At 35.9% G+C, this 14,039-nt stretch overlaps 1 long non-coding RNA gene across 1 annotated transcript in view; it reads left to right on the forward strand.

Moving 5' to 3' along the window:
• Positions 1 to 11,475, forward strand: part of LOC133228606 (uncharacterized) — a 330,340-nt gene extending 318,865 nt beyond the window's left edge. The window contains exons 4-5 of the long non-coding RNA XR_009730287.1: positions 9,032 to 9,158; positions 10,425 to 11,475. This is a non-coding gene — a long non-coding RNA (uncharacterized LOC133228606). The remainder of the gene's footprint in view (positions 1 to 9,031; positions 9,159 to 10,424) is intronic.
• Positions 11,476 to 14,039: the final 2,564 nt, after the last annotated feature.

The raw sequence follows: 14,039 nt of genomic DNA on the forward strand, positions 1-14,039 counted from the left end.
ACAAAACCTTGAAGGCTACATCAATAAATGACAGGAATAAAGAAGAGAAACAGATGATAGGGACAGGAAGATCGTCCTCTGTGCAGTGTCGGATAACCTCATTCAGAATAGCACAAAACCATCTTAGATGGTTTTTTTCCTTTAGAATTGTACTCATCTCTGATATGGTGACTTGGGTTCTAGATCACTGCAATAAAGTGAAAATTGCCATAGAATAAATCATTAGGAATTTGGGGGATTCCCAGTGCTTATAAAACTTGTTAAGCCTATTGTACACTTACTAGAAGATGTCTAAAAAATGCACATAGCTTAATTTACAAATGTAAGGCAGTTACAATTGTAACAAAGACAACTAATCAGAGCACCATAAGAAATAAAATAAGGAAAGAGTTTAAAATATTTAAAGAATTAACAACATGTGGAACCAGGACCCCAAGTGAATACATGATGTTGGGAAATGATGCCATAGACGTGTTCAATGCATGCTTACCATAAACTTTCAGTTTGTAATGAAACACAGTATTTGTGACGCATGATTACATGCAGTACAATGTTTGAAAAGTATGCCTGTCAATCAATTAAAACAAGTCATGAAAAGAAAAAAAAAAAACAAATATATAGGTATAGTTATCTTTATGTAGATATGGGTATAGATTCAGGTTTTTAGACTAAAAACTTATCGTATTAAAATTCCATTACCTTCCACAATGAAAACTGGAATTATTTTCTCACCATAAACAGACATTTGCAAAACATATGTCATATTCCCTTTTCAAATGTTTGTCAGAACACATGCAGGGTCATGACTCCTGATTAAAAGCTTCCACTTGAGGGGCTGTTGTCTCAAACTAGAAGTGATGTCTGGATATGAATGTAAGGAATTGAAACCTAATTAGATGGGGGCAATTTTGCTGAGTCAAAAAGAGAGTCAGAAGTTCTGGGAGTCGGAGGCAGCTGGATTTGTGAAACATTTTCTCAGAGAGTAGGGAGTTACACACACATTGATGGACACCTTTTGATGTATGAATATGTAGCATAAACTACTCTAGGTTTGACATTTTTGATATAATACTTCATATGTAAGTGGGAAATTTCACAATTTTAATTGCACTAGCAACAAACTATGTGGCAAGTAGTAGCTATCAGGGCTTCAAATGAAAGTCAAAATTAATCCCTCAATGTATGTCTAATGTAAATAACTAAACTGATAAAAACTTGAATAATAAAGTATGAATATAGCCATACTTTGTAAGCAAACCCAAAGTCATGCAAGTTCCGTAAAAACAATTAACCTGCTTCTCTGCCAAAAGCCTCAGACTTTGTTTAAAAGATGCACCTTAATTTTTGAATTAGCTAAAGGAGTACGTCAAGGCTGTATATTGTCACCCTGCTTATTTAACTTCTATGCAGAGTACGTCATGAGAAATGCTGGGTTGGAAGAAGCACAAGCTGGAACCAAGACTGCCGGGAGAAATATCAATAACCTCACATATGCAGATGACACCACCCTTATGGCAGAAAGTGAAGAGGAACTAAAAAGCCTCTTGATGAAGGTGAAAGAGGAGAGTAAAAAACTTGGCTTAAAACTCAAAATTTAGAAAACGAAGATCATGGTATCTGGTCCCCATCACTTCTTGGGAAATAGATGGGGAAACAGTGGAAACAGTGTCAGACTTCATTTTTCTGGGCTCCAAAATCACTGCAGATGGTGACTGCAGCCATGAAATTAAAAGATGCTTACTCCTTGGAAGGAAAGTTATGACCAACCTAGATAGCATATTCAAAAGCAGAGACATTACTTTGCCAACAAAGTCTAGTCAAGGCTATGGTTTTTCCAGTGGTCAAGTACGGATGTGAGAGTTGGACTGTGAAGAAAGCTGAGTGCCGAAGAATTGATGCTTTTGAACTGTGGTGTTGGAGGTGACTCTTGAGAGTCCCTTGGACTGCAAGGAGATCCAACCAGTCCATTCTGAAGGAGATCAGCCCTGGGATTTCTTTGGAAGGAATGATGCTAAAGCTGAAACTCCAGTACTTTGGCCACCTCATGCGAAAAGTTGACTTATTGGAAAAGACTCTGATGCTGGGAGGGTTTGGGGGCAAAAGGAGAAGGGGACGACAGAGCATGAGATGGCTGGATGGCATCACTGACTCGATGGATGTGAGTCTGAGTGAACTCCGGGAGTTGGTGATGGACAGGGAGGCCTGGCATGCTGCGATTCATGGAGTTGCAAAGAGTCGGAAACAACTGAGCGACTGAACTGAACTGAACTGAAATATTTTAAAAAGCAAATATTTCATAAATAAAAAATTGAGATTTCATACAATAACACAATGTACAGCCAGATATATAGCCTGTGGATATACATTTAAAATTTAAAAATTTTCACACAAAAGTACAGAAATCTCCCCTTCATTAAGGTCTGTGATTGTTGAATAAAATTATAGAGTATACAGATAATTACATATTGAATATAAGCTTTACAACACTGTGTCTTACCAAAGTTTTATAGCTAGTATTTTGTTTGTAACATTTCATAACCTGACAGTTTTTCTTCTGTTTATCAATCTTTCTCTCTCACTCACTCACCAGTTGCAGAAATATATGAATAGACAAATACAATGGATTGCTTTAAAGTGAGCATTTGGACAGGAACATGACTTGTGAGGTGGCACAGCTATGATTACATCTACCAATGAGCTAAAAACCCTTTCAAATTCATTGTACATCTTAATTCTCTTAAGTGTACCAATAGTTCTGAAGCATTTGCTCACATACTATGTTGATATTTGTTAACTTGAGATTTTCAATCAGATCAATCACTCAGTCGTGTCCGACTCTTGCAACCCCATGAATCGCAGCACACCAGGCCTCCCTGTCCTTCACCAAGTCCCAGAGTTCACTCAGACTCATGTCCATCGAGTCAGTGATGCCATTCAGCCATCTCATCCTCTGTCATCCCCTTCTCCTCTTGTCCCCAATCCCTCCCAGCATCAGAGTCCTTTCCAATGAGTCAAATCTTCGCATGAGGTGGCCAAAGTACTGGAGTTTCAGCTTTAGCATCATTCCTTCCAAAAAATCCCAGGGCTGATCTCCTTTAGAATGGACTGGTTGGATCTCCTTGCAGTCCAAGGGACTCTCAAGAGTCTTCTCCAACACCACAGTTCAAAAGCATCAATTCTTCAGCTCTCAGCCTTCTTCACAGTACAACTCTCACATCCATACATGACCACAGGAAAAACCATAGCCTTGACAAGATGAACCTTTCTTGGCAAAGTAATGTCTCTGCTTTTGAATATGCTATCTAGGTTGGTCATAACTTTCCTTCCAAGGAGTAAGCATCTTTTAATTTCATGGCTGCAGTCACCATCTGCAGTGATTTTGGAGCCCAGAAAAATAAAGTCTGACACTGTTTCCACTGTTTCCCCATCTATTTCCCATGAAGTGATGGGACCGGATGCCATGATCTTTGTTTTCTGAATGTTGAGCTTTAAGCCAACTTTTTCACTCTCCACTTTCACCTTCATCAAGAGGCTTTTTAGTTCCTCTTCACTTTCTGCCATAAGGGTGGTGTCATCTGCATATCTGAGGTTATTGATATTTCTCCTGGAAATCTTGATTCCAGCTTGTGTTTCTTCCAGTCCAGCGTTTCTCATGATGTACTCTGCATAGAAGTTAAATAAACAGGGTGACAACATACAGCCTTGACGTACTCCTTATCCTATTTGGAACCAGTCTGTTGTTCCATGTCCAGTTCTAACTGTTGCTTCCTGATCTGCATACACATTTCTCAAGAGGCAGATCAGGTGGTCTGGTATTCCGATCTCTTTCAGAATTTTCCACAGTTTATTGTGATCCACACAGTCAAAGGCCTTTGGCATAATCAATAAAGCAGAAATAGATGTTTTTCTGGAACTCTCTTGCTTTTTCCATGATCCAAGAGATGTTGGCAATTTGGTCTCTGGTTCCTCTGCCTTTTCTAAAACCAGCTTGAACATCAGGAAGTTCACCGTTCACATATTGCTGAAACCTGGCTTGGAGAATTTTAAGCATTACTTTACTGGCGTATGAGATGAGTGTAATTGTGTGGTAGTTTGAGCATTCTTTGGCATTGCCTTTCTTTGGGATTGGAATGAAAACTGACCTTTTCCAGTCCTGTGGCCACTGCTGAGTTTTCCAAATTGGCTGGCATATTGAGTGCAGCACTTTCACAGCATCATCTTTCAGGATTTGGAATAGCTCAACTGGAATTCTATCACCTCCCCTAGCTTTGTTCATAGTGATGCTTTCTAAGGCCCATTTGACTTCACATTCTAGGATGTCTGGCTCTAGGTCAGTGATCACAGCATCGTGATTATCTGGGTCATGAAGATCTTTTTTGTACAGTTCTTCTGTGTATTCTTGCCATCTCCTCTTAATATCTTCTGCTTCTGTTAGGTCCATACCATTTCTGTCCTTTATCGAGCCTATCTTTGCATGAAATGTTCCTTTGGGATCTCTGATTTTCTTAAAGAGATCTCTAGTCTTTCCCATTCTGTTGTTTTCCTCTATTTCTTTGCATTGATCGCTGAAGAAGGCTTTCTTATCTCTTCTTGGTATTCTTTGGAACTCTGCATTCAGATGTTTATATCTTTCCTTTTCTCCTTTGCTTTTCGCTTCTCTTCTTTTCACAGCTATTTGTAAGGCCTCCTCAGACAGCCATTTTGCTTTTTTGCATTTCTTTTCCATGGAGATGGTCTTGATCCCTGTCTCCTGTACAATGTCAATTGCTAAGTCACTTCAGTCATGTCCGACTCTGTGTGACCCCATAGACGGCAGCCCACCAGGCTCCCCCATCCCTGGGATTCTCCAGGCAAGAACACTGGAGTGGGTTGCCATTTCCTTCTCTAATGCATGAAAGTGAAAAATGAAAATGAAGTCGCTCAGTCGTATCCGACTCTTAGCTATCCCATGGACTGCAGCCTACCAGGCTCCTCCATCCATGGGATTTTCCAGGCAAGAGTACTGGAGTGGGGTGCCATTGTCAATACGAAGTAGTAAAAAGAATAATTGATCATTATATATCTTATTAAGATTTACATATGTAAATTTTTATAATTGACAGAATATGTTGATGAAGTTGTGGAAGTAACATTTTTACCTAAATTGTTATATAATATTCAGATATTTATATAATCAACAATATTTTCTACTGTTTGTAGAAATTGTATTCAAATTGTAAACTTTGATAGTATTTATACTACAGGGATATTGGCAGCCAACATTTTAATGGAGATTAAAAATTTGAGGCAAATAAGTCAATAGTTGTAATTATCTATCAATGAGATATTAAACATGAAATTAAAACTAAAAATAATGACCTTTGGATCACATGGTAGCTCTATTTTTAGCTTTTTAAAGAATCCCCATACTTTCCTCCATTGTGACTGTGCCAAATTACATTTCCACCAACAGTGTAGGAGGGTTCCCTTTTCTCCTAGAGCCTGTCATACAAGGCTTGTTTAAAGTCAGACAAAGACAAATATCATATGATATCGCTTATATGTGGCATCCAAAATAGTACTACAAATAAACCTCTTTACAAAAGAGAAAGTGAGTCACAAATGTATTAAAAAAAAGTTATGGTTACCAAAAGGGAAGGAGAGAAAGATAAATTGGGAGACTGGTATTGATATATAGCAATTTATATAAAAAAGATAACTAATAGGAACCTACTGTATAACACAGGGAACTCTATTCAATACTCTGTAATGGCTTATATGGGAACCCATTCTATAAAAAGAGTAGATATATATGTGTAACTGACTCACTTCACTGTACAGCAGAAACTAATACAACAGTACATTGTAAATCAACTATATTCCAATACAATTGGGTTTTTAGTGATACTTTTTATAACCCATATGGACTTAGTAATCAACATTCATATTGCAACAGAGCTATAGAAGTCAAGTGATTAAACTATGGAAATCATTTCCTAGGTTCTTACATTTGTCTTACTCATCTATAATTTGTACTTAGCTAGAGATAAACTTTTCCCATCTTTCTCCATCATGCTTTTACAAAGCTCATCGTGTTAAAAATTGTATTATTTCTATTGATTGTTTTGTATTTTGATAATTATTGAGTTTTTTATAAATGTTTTTATCCTCCAATACCTTATACAAAGCTTTAATTTTAGACATGTTCATTCTAGTAATGTGGGAGCAATATTCATACAATTTGCAGAATATTGAACTACAGCCATGGCATTTTTATGTGCCAAAGATGAACCTGTCAACTGTGTTAAATAGCAATATTGTTTTTTACTGTAATTATTTGAATAGCTTAGTAAAAGTTAAGATAAACACATAGAGCAAATAAAGGACAAGCTCAATATATATGTTGAGATTTAAAATATATAGTGTTCAATAGTTGCTATTCCAATCAAATAGCCAAGACATATTAAAGATGAAGTTGGAGTAGATTGTGTAGAAGATAATTTCTCATACATTAAATATTATCCCCAATAAAATATTTTTTTAATTTTATTTTATTTTTAAACTTTACATAATTGTATTAGTTTTGCCAAATATTTTGCAACACTTGACTCAACTGTTTTATTTCAATAAGAATGGGTTCTAGTATATATAAAAATGACAGAAATTCATAAATCAGCCTGTGAAAACTGAGTGAAAGACCAAAAACATAAATAAGAGAAAAAATAATATAATTTCACATCAAGAGGGTTTAAATATATGAACAGAGATTGGGAAAGCATTTTCTCTCATAACAGAATGCAGTTTTATGTTTTATTTATTTAGCTATAACCCAAATTATTTTACTTAGAATTACAACTGTCTGAACAGCACACTTTAATTTTCAGTTGGCTTATTCTCATGCTTTTGTTTCTGACCTTTCAAACGTATTTCTTGTACCCATGTGATAGTTTGATTAAGAGAAACATCATAACAGCTGTGTTTAGCAGGTCCTGAAAAAATTATGCTATTAAACAAATAACATGAAAAGACTAAACAGAACCACTAACAATGAAGTATTGGAAGTCAGCTAGTCTTCAGGCAATAAAAGGATGCTTATTAGTTCACCAGCCTGCTAGGTTGAAGATTCATGGAGAATAAATACAAATAAAACCCTGGAGCATTTCTGTAAGACACTGTATTCCAAAGGTGAAATGGGGGTAACTGCAAAGAAAGAACATGTATGCACTTAAAATATATATTGAATTATGACCTGTAGAAATATAACACTGCTAAAAAATCACTTGGCAAAAATAGTGGCATGCAAAATTACCAAGATGTAAAAATAGAAAAAAAGGATAGCTCATGTTGAACAGACACTAAAAGTAATCAAATGCTTTAATAAACATAATTCACAAATAATGCTAAATAAAGAATGGCTTTGCCTACCACATAAAATATATTTTATATATGGAAGCATGGGGCTTAGTCTTTTCTTTCTTAACCAATTAACAAATGTTCTTTCCTATATATATATATATATATATATATATATATATATATATATATATTTACTACCAGTACTCTGAATGCCTACTTTGTGCAAGAAAAAAAAAAACTAATGTGTTTATACATTTGAATCGAGTCTTACAGGCTTTTTTATAATATTTATAAAATATGTATTTATACATAGAAATATATGTTTATATACACATATACATATGCCTATAGTCAAAATATAACATGGATTAAAGTACAGAACTTTATTCAAATTGATTATGAAAGAGAAAAATATCTTGATAATTTAATAAAAATATTTAGTGTCAAGCATGGCATTTGTTTAAAATTACAGCAGATTGACTACATGTTTCTATTAGGAATCCACCAATATGGTTGATATTGAGTTATGAAGAAGTCAACAGCAGGAATAAAAGCAGCATGACTTTTGTGGAATAAAGGAGGAGAAATGAGTCATGTAAGGGAGAGTCGGACATGACTGAGCAACTGAACTGAACTGCAGACAGGGAAGCCCCACTCACCCAGAAATGGAAAGTTCAGCTGAACAGACTAGAACCGATGCACTCTAAACTAAGCAAGCCCAGGTTTCTTTCAGGCAGATGTTAGCCCTGAGATTTTCTGGGGTGAAAAGTATGGTCTCAAGTAGTACATAGAGAACATGTCTTAAAAATTGAGATTTTCTGGGGTGAAAAGTATGGTCTCAAGTAGTACATAGAGAACATGTCTAAAAAATTACTTATCAGAAAAATGCACAGCTATCACTACAGGACACATGTAGGACACAGGCAGAAGTGCCTGACTCTGGAATTGTTTCCTGAGTTAGATTCCATCTCTTATGCAGGAGGACGCTCAAGTTAGAGGATCTTGCAAAGATGAGACAGAAGTCTCAACCGAAGAGTAAATACAAGTTTTACTTTTTAAACAGTCTCCAGTATGCTCTTTTTAAGTGTTGCAGATCCTATGAATTACCATCACTTTGTTTTGTTATTCAAGTAGTACCGCATGGCCTGTATGATATGTCGTACTTTTTTTTTTTGTATTCCTGTATCTCCATTGCCGGAATTATCATTGTCCTGAAGAACATGGAAAATAACTTTACAAAATGTAGCATAATGAAGCAATCTGTTTGGAAAGAATAAAAACATTCTCAAACCACTCCCAGCTCCTGACTGGTATAAAGAGCATATCATTATGTACACTAGGCCTTGATTTTATTCACAGGAGTTTTGAGGGTGTGCAGGCCTTCTAAAAGTTATTAAAGAGTAGGCAAAGGTTTGCTTGTATCAAATAAAAGTGGGCATGATGCAACCACCTACGAATGCGAGGAAAAGGGAAAATACTCCTGGAGTTCTCACATAGAGCTGCACAGAATCAGGCGCCTTACTGCTTTATCATGTCCCGCCTATTACATAAGCCTCTTGACTTGAAGATACATTGACCATAAAATTCTTTAGAGAAAAAAATATATAGATTAGATGTGGAAACTATTTCAACCAAGATGTGGACAGCCATATTGGCAGATGTCTTATTCAATTCCATCTCATTTTTTATCCAACAGGCCAATAATATGGCCAGGGAAGATGGAGACAAAGGAGTTTTGCAAGCAGACTGCTGTAGACCGGGAAGCTCTGTCCAAGCAGGAGAAGTGTTTCAACTAATTAAAGATGAATGATAAGTGTAACATGGTAAGTAACTTAGGTTTTAGTAATCATATTAGACTTAATTTATTGGAAAGATGGGGAATATAATTGACTATTAATCAGCACGTTACTTTCATCATTCTATTTTCCAACATCATCCCAGTTCAGGACACTAGGAGATTTGAAACAGGAATTCAATTTCAGTTAAATATAAAATGTAAAGGCTTTTTATTTGTACAAAACTTGAAAAATTTCCCATTATACTGCAAATACATGTAAACCAGGTCACTGATTTAGCCCATATGCCATGCCTCATAATAATCAGATTAAATGATGTAAATATTGTCTTGCTCACAGATCCCCAAAAGCACTTCCTAGAAATTGAGTTTAAAGACAGAGTTGTAGTGAAGTCTGGTTCTTACTGTGTTGAACATAGTTAAGCATGCTGTTTTACTGCAGCAATGCTTCTCATAATGGTAGTCTGAATTTCCAGGATGGTCCTAGACTAGACCCCAAAACACAACATAATTTTTTAAAGACTATTATGCATGCCAGTGGTTGCCATGAACAGAGCTTTAGAAATCCTTATTTATCCCTATCCTTAATTCTTCAGTTGAAGAAACAGATAAAGTGAAGATTAAATGATTAGCTAAAACTGAACAGATAAATACTTGACAGAGGCAATCCAGGCCTCCTTATGCCACACTATTGACCTTACTAGAATTCTTACACTGACACTCTTCATTTATCATGCTGTGTCAGGAATAAATTGGGATCTATTTTAACTTTTAATAGAATCAACCTTGTCACCTCTCTTTAAATCTTTAATTAGACTTACTTACTACTTGTGTCCCAGTCACATGTTATGTAAAATAATTCTGCTCATCTTTATTATTATAGTAAGTTTGAGGATGAAGTTTTACTCTTCTTAAATTGTAGCTGACATTATAATTCTATAAACCTAAGTTATCTAATAGGTAGTCACATTTATGTTTTTTATTCAAAGAATTTTCCTATTGAGCATCTTACTAGAATTTTATAAGCATACACCTCATTCAGAAACTGGATTAACAAGACTATAGATTCTATTTAGACTTCAATTACTTGAACATCATTATACCTTATTTCAGAGTATCAATTCCTTGATGTCATGAGTAGCAATGAGATAGAAACAAACAAATATTTACAAATTACCTAATCATTGACATTGGTACTTGAAGGTAAGTTACCAAATATTTTTTACTGTTCCACTTCTGTTACATTTGTATCTATATAAATGAGATTAATGTGTATGTATATTGTTTTATACAGAAACCACTTTCAATAAAGGATAAATGAATACTAACACAGCAACCCTTCATGGATCACAGTCTTGTCATGGTGAAGGTGCTTGTGAAACTCAATGAAGCTATGAGCCATGCCAAACAGGACCATCCAAACTGGGTGGATATTTTGAAGAGTTCTGATAAAATATGGTCCCCTGGAGGAGGGAATAGCAAACCACTTCAGTAATCTTGCTGTGAGAACCCCATGAACAGTATGAAAAGGCCAAACGATATGACTCTGGTAGATGAGCTCCCCAGGTCAGAAGGTGTTGAATATGTGTGTTTTATTGCAGTGTGTTTCTGGTGGTGAAAATAAAGTAAAATGAATGAATCTGGTGGTGAAAGTAAAGTTTGATATTGTAAAGGACAATATTGCACAGGAACCTGGAATGTTAGCTCTATGACTCAAGGAAAATTGGAAGTGGTCAAGTAGGAGATGCCAAGAATGAACATTAACATTCTAGGAATCCAAAATGGATCCAACCAAATCCAACCAAAATGGATGGGAGTGGGCAAATTTAATTCAGATAACCACTATATCTACTACTGTATGCAAGAATCCTTTAAGAAAGGGTTAGCCCTCATAGTCAGAAAAAGAGTCTGAAATGCAGTACTTGGGTACAATCTCAAAAACACCAGAAATGATCTCAGTTTGTTTCAAAGGAAAACCATTCAACATCACTATGTCGAGTCTTTGCCCCAATCACTAATCCTAAAGGAAATCAGTCCTGAATATTCTTTGGAAGGACTGATGCTGAATCTGAAGCTCCAATCCTTAGGCCACCTGGTGCGAACAGCCCACTCATTGGAAAAGACCCCGATGATGGGAAAGACTGAACAGAGGAGAAGGAGCAGCAGAGGATGAGATGGTTAGATAGCATCACCAAATCAATGGACATGAATTTGAGCCAACTCCGGGAGACAGAGAAGTGCAGGAAAGCCTGGCATGCTGCAGTCCATTGGGTTGCAAAGGGTCAGACCCAACTTAATGACTCAACAAGAACAGCAATACAGTACCATCAATATTATTTCACAGAAAGTAAGTTGACTTAAAGTCCTTAACATACCAGTGGTTCTCTAAAATGTCAGAATCATAGACTTTGAATTGCAAGTGTGATAAATAAATTTTGTAATAAACAAAAGGCTATAAAAAGGCATAGTGATTACTTTTTGAACAGTTAATCCCCCATTTATTTAAGTATGTATTTACTAAGTACCTATTATGTGCTATACTAGTTAGATGTTGAAGAAATTATGCTTAAGATGTAATACTTCTCCTTAAGTTATTTATAGATAAGTTGAACCTAAATTCTGTTTTCCTAGGAATTTATATATTTACTGCTTTTTAAAAATCTAATTTATTCAGCAGATGCCTTTTAATCTCAAATGTACCATCATATGATTACCCTATTTGTAAATTACTGAAAAAAACCCTTATATATAGAAATATTGGAAGAAATTCAAGTGTCTAAATTAGATCTTTTTTAAAAAGTAAATTAGATCCTTAGTTTCTTTTATGGGATTTTAAAAATTCTTTTATTTTGAATAGTTCAAATACTAGTCTATCTGCATCAGTTGTGGCAACTTTTTGTAAACCACAGTGTAAGTTGAGTAAATATCTGATTATCTATCACCAGAGTCAATCTCACACCACAGAAGTCAGTAAATTAATTTCATCCAGCTGTGTTAAATCCTGTTTGGAGAAAACAGTGTAAAGAGGATTATGACAACCTATTATAAATTGACTGTAAATAAACACCAATCTCCTCTTGAGGGAAGACATGATATTCGCACCTACAAATGATTATTTGATGATGCTCTGTCTCTGTTTCCTTGTTTTTAGGTAAAAACGGGGTATGGATAGCTGTCGTTTTGTGGATGTAGAATGTATTTTAAGGAAATCTACTGAGGAAATGCTGAAGCTCCAATACTTTGGCCACCGGATGCATAGAGCTGAGTCATAGGACAAGACCCTGATGCTGGAAAAGATTGGGGGCAGGAGGAGAAGGAGGCAACAGAGGATCAGATGGTCAGATGACATCACTGACACAGTGGACATGAGTTTGAACAAACCCCAGGAGATACTGAAGGACTGGGAAGCCTGGCGTGCTACAGTCCATGGAGTTGCTAAGAGTTGTACACGACTTAGCAACTGTACAACAACTATTAAAAAAAAATACTCCTCTGAAAACAGCAAAAACAAATTCCCAAGATGCAACTCTGAGTAAATGTTAAGTTCTATAAGGAAGAAGAATAGGAATAGATCCAGTAAAAGTAAGAAAAGTTTGCTTACAACTCTAAAGAAATGAATATTCTCACTTGTCTAAGACATAATTCCTTAACTATGCCTGGTTGGAGTCTATATTTGAAAAACAAGAGAGGCTTTTAATAATTCAGTTTTAAAACATCCAAATCACCACATGAAGTCTTGAGACATACAAAGGTATTAAAATCACATTTTTTGCTTCACTCCCTAGCCCTTGGTAATCACCATTCTACTCTCTGTTTTTACAAATTCAACTTTTTTGGATTTTACATATAAGTGATATTATACAGTATTTGTCTTTGACATATCTCACTTAGCATAAATACCTTCTGTGTCCATTCATGTTGTCTGGAATGCAAGGATTTCTTTTGTTCTCACAGTTGAGTGATATCCCATTATGTAGGATACATATATACATGTGCACATTGCTTGTGTGCTGTGCTTAGTCCCTCAGTTGTGTCCAACTCTTTGCGAGACTGTAGCTCACCAGGCTTCTCTGTCCATGGTTAATCTCCAGGTAAGGATACTGGTGTCGGTTGTTATGCTGTCCTCCAGGGGATCTTCCCAACCCAGGAATTGAACCCAGGTCTCCCACATTGCAGGTGGATTCTGTACCTCCTGAGCCACCAGGGAAGCCCATATGTATATTCATCTATTTATCTAACTATTTAATATTCATTCATTCATTTACTGATGAACACTGGGCACAGGTTGTTCAAATATTTTGTGGCTATTGTGTATTATGCTGCAATAAGGAGCCTGGTAGGCTGCTGTCCACGGGGTCGTGAAGAGTTGACATGACTGAGAGACTTCACTTTCGCTTTTCACTTTCATGCATTGGAGAAGGAAATGGCAACCCACTCCAGTGTTCTTGCCTGGAGAATCCCAGGGACAGTGGAGCCTGGTGGGCTGCCGTCTATGTTGCACAGAGTCAGACAAGACTGAAGTGACTTGGCGGCAGCAAACATGATCAGTATATAATAAATACTGATTTTTTACAGTTTAAAAAAATCACATTTTGCTAATTTATTATGTTTTTGCATTTTACAAATACATAAGAGAAATATAGATAAAGAGCAATGGAGTCTATTTCTCCACAGAAATAGAAAGGATGCAAATTTTTGCCCTTGAACTTATATGTACAATAAACTATAAAATAATTGGTTTCTCACTGCTAATGAGTAGTAGTATTACTAATACTTACTGTAAATAATCTGAATATTTTCTCCATACATTTAAGATGAAAAGCTCCTATCACGTTTTGGAATGTGAGAAAAAGCTACAAAGACTTCCTAATCTTTCTCCATACATACAACTCCTCTTTACCATGCCTCA

The sequence above is a fragment of the Bos javanicus genome, chromosome 17, assembly GCF_032452875.1.
Source record: "Bos javanicus breed banteng chromosome 17, ARS-OSU_banteng_1.0, whole genome shotgun sequence".
NCBI classification, from domain to species: Eukaryota; Metazoa; Chordata; class Mammalia; order Artiodactyla; family Bovidae; genus Bos; species Bos javanicus.